We start from the raw sequence: 3,694 nt of genomic DNA on the forward strand, positions 1-3,694 counted from the left end.
CTAGAAAATGGTATATGGAAACCACTTCTGGAGGATGTGTCCACATAGATGTGAATGAATAAGGTTTGGAACATTGTGGGGACTGAAAGATGAAAGTATAGTGTTTAATGGCTGTGCTATCCAAATGACTATTACACTGTCTTACTCCATCTAATATCTCTTCGTATTTAAAACATGGACTCGTTGGTATAAGTACCTTTAGGGAAGCTGTCAGCAGGACCACAGTAGGATGTGGGATTTAATTGTATTTGTTTCCGGGCCAATGGGAGAATTTATTTTGGCATTTATCATATGTATCCCAGCAACACTTTGTGAATGAAATAATGTATGAGCATCACCAGTGTGTCTGTGGGGTCAAAGGGTGGTATTCAGTTAGAAGCATGAGTAATGCTTGAGTCACAGATCTTTGGAGAATTCAATCAGTACAAAATTTCTTTTGGAAGGAGAATGTACTCATCTTCTTAAGGGTTTACATAAACACAAATGACATACCTAGTTTAAAAGAAGAAAAAAGATGTACTCTCTTTAATCATTTTGAATGGCTTAACCTTATCTTTCCTGCCCCTTTAAAAACTATCACTTTCTTTGATTGTTTCCCTTCTTATTTTTAAGTTAAAAACCTAGTTGAGAGACAGTATTCACACTTATCAGGAAGCTTTATCTAATTTATGGATGTAAAGTGAAATAACAGATGTCAGAGGGACATTCCTTATTTGATAAAAATCCTTGGACAAAGTGCAAGGGTATTTTTATTGATATAGATTGTAAGTATAAGGGGTCCTGGAAAGACTCTTGTTGAGGAGGGGTGGGTTTTTTGCTAGAATGGAGAAATTGCTGTGGGGGGTGAAGGAAAAATAAAGGAAGGGTATTTGAGAGGAAGGAGGCAATCCAGGCAAGATAGTCAAGAATTATAACTCATGGGACAGAGGAAGGAAGGGGACAACGGCATGTACCATGAAGTCTCAGATCATCTTTCTCAACAGCATTTTTTAACTGCCCTCAGTTTATAAGGAGGAAATGGAAGATAGAGAAGATAAGTCATTTTCCCAGGGTTTTGAAGCAAGTAAGCTGCACAGCTTGCTACTGAAGCTGGATCTTTCTGTTTCCAGAGTTACGGTCTTGGTGTGAACTTGGAAAATTGACACCTTATTTGGTGGCTAATAAGACTGATTCCATCTTTTCCTGTAAGTCTTTCAGAGTAGTTCCTAGATTAGAATTTGCCTACAGGATCCTTGAGGGCGGGACCATGTCATTATTATCTCTCATCATTGTATCCCCAGCCCCAACTGAGAACATGACGAACAGCGAATGAAGGTCCTGGAGGGAGTTGGAGAGCTGGGGCTCTTCATTCAGGTTGTGGAGAACACATGATCTCTTAGGGTAGTGAAGCTTTGGGCAGAACTTGGGACTGATAGATTTCTTGGGTATAGGGCTATATCGTTATGAAGAGCAAAGGATGTGTGTCGTGTCTCAGAGAACATGGACAGAGCCTGGTGCAAAGTACCCTGAGAACCTAGGCTTTCCCATTCCTTGTGCCCAAGGGGTTCATGGCGGGCCTAAGGGTTGAGCTTCCCTTCACAGGCACATGGATCTCCTGGTGAATTCCTTGACTAGCACCTTGCTACTAGCCACTCAAAGTAATACAGTCTCTGGCCAGCATGGAGTTCTGTGTGTCAGGTTCTTGGAGTTGTCTAGGGTAAATGTATTAAGAACGGCCTATAATGAGCCTCCTTGCTTTAGATTTGTAATCTGCATAATCTGTTTCACTTTTCTGAGCTCCTATCTCTAGGTCCTAGATGGAAGGCAGGCTTGATTGGAGTGGCTGTTTTTCCCCAGGTGTTAAGAGTCTTCCCCTTGCATCCCAGCCTGACTGAATCACCTTGGTCCGTTCTCTCCCAGATCCCATCGTTGGGGCTATAGGAACAGGTAGGGAGGTGTGAGATATTGCACTAGGATGTAGTCTGAGAGTTAGAAGAGCCCTTAAAGATTCCTCTAATTGAAGCCATTCATATTGTCATATTGTTCTTCACTTGGCCATCACCTAGATCTGGAGTTATAATCGGAGTCAGTTGGCAGTGCCCAGAGCCGTGGGCCCTAAGAAGAACACACTGAGGGAGCACGAGGGGAATCTGAGCCAGCGCTTTGCTCTTATTGCAACCTTTTGAGTGGGAGTACGGTCCTGAACACTGAATCAAAGTCTTTAGATCAATGCATTGTCCCCTGATGTATCTGGGAATCAAATAAGATAAAATGAGCTGAAGATGAGGTAAGAAGGGCTTAGATTAGACTTTCAGAAGGACTGGCATAGTGGAAACAGTGATTATGGCATTGTCTTCTCTAGGAAGCTTTTAAAAATGGGAACTGTGTTATTGGGTCTGGGCTGGGTATGGAGGTCTTTATGTATAGTTGTGGAGAGATGGTCAGTTTGATTGTCCTGGGACACCTCTAGCAAGCCCGGACAGCTGAGAAATCCTCATTCTTTAAATGAGACAGTCTTTGGAGGAAAGAAAGGCAGACTTGGAGTCGGGGAAGGTGGGGGAAGGGAAGCAGGTATTCGTGGAGGGCTGCTTGAAGACCATCTGTATTTCATTACAGAGCTGCCACTCTCACCCTCTTCCCTGTGTGTGCCCTCCCTCCCTCCCTCTCACTTTCTCTCTCTCTCTCTCTCTCTCTCTCTCTCTCTCTCTCTCTCTCACACACACACACACACATACACACACATTCACTGCTGCTCGACTCCACTCCCATCCTTAATTCTAGTGAAGATGCTAAAGGAACGTCATATCAGACTCCCGTTACCTCTTCCCCAGACTCGACAGATACAGCTCTCAAAGCTGAGAACTGGACCAGTCCCCTGGAGCCCAGCTTCCCTGCTAGCCGCTGCTGCCGTTCACACTGTTTCTTTACGGAGGCAGCTCCTTTGTCTCAGGGATCGAGGGTTTTCCTGAATCTCCCAGCTTTGCCCAGCCCCTGTCTGAGAATAGCTGGAATGGGATGAAACCACAGCGAGGGAGAGGGGTGGAGGTAGAGAAGGCTTCAGTTTTCTCCGCTGGGCTGGGTGCGCTCTGCTTAATTAGCATGAGAATAGAAAGGCATTCTCCCTATCCTCCCTTAGGGATGGAGAGGAAAGAAGAGCAAAGGCTGTAGCTCTGTCCTACTCCATCAGAGATTCTGGGACTGGGAGAATGACCACCTTCACATTTCTCCAATCCTCTGAGGACCCCAGGACCCACGGTATTGAGAAAAGCTTTGATGGAGCCGGCTGGTAGATCTCCACTCCAGATTTTCCAGCTGTCCCTGTCCCCCCACCGCTCAGAGAGCAGGATGCTGAGATGGCTCGGTGATGCAGAAGGTATGTGCTTTTTCAGTTCTGGTGCTGATGCTGTGTGTGTGGTGAGGTCTCTGTGGCGCAATGGACGAGCGCGCTGGACTTCTAATCCAGAGGTTCCGGGTTCGAGTCCCGGCAGAGATGGTCACCTGGCAGGTGCCTCTTTTATTTTGTATGCTGTCATGCTAGGTCGATAATTATATTTATTCCTTCCTGGGGGCTCTGGGAAGAGAAAGGAAACCCCTTTCCTTGGGAATCCTGGACCTCCCCTCTTTTTCTGTCTCCTCCCTCTTTGTTCTTTCTCTGTTCCTCCCTTACTAATTTTCATTGTCTAATGAAGGCTCAGATGTCTGCTGCATCTCCCTG

At 45.5% G+C, this 3,694-nt stretch overlaps 1 non-coding gene across 1 annotated transcript; it reads left to right on the forward strand.

Moving 5' to 3' along the window:
- The first annotated feature begins 3,398 nt into the window (after positions 1-3,398).
- TRNAR-UCU (transfer RNA arginine (anticodon UCU)) lies at positions 3,399-3,472 on the forward strand. Its single transcript has one exon. It is a non-coding gene; the product is annotated as a tRNA-Arg (tRNA).
- The last annotated feature ends 222 nt before the right edge of the window (positions 3,473-3,694 follow it).

The sequence above is a fragment of the Lagenorhynchus albirostris genome, chromosome 2 (genome assembly GCF_949774975.1).
Source record: "Lagenorhynchus albirostris chromosome 2, mLagAlb1.1, whole genome shotgun sequence".
Taxonomy (NCBI): domain Eukaryota; kingdom Metazoa; phylum Chordata; class Mammalia; order Artiodactyla; family Delphinidae; genus Lagenorhynchus; species Lagenorhynchus albirostris.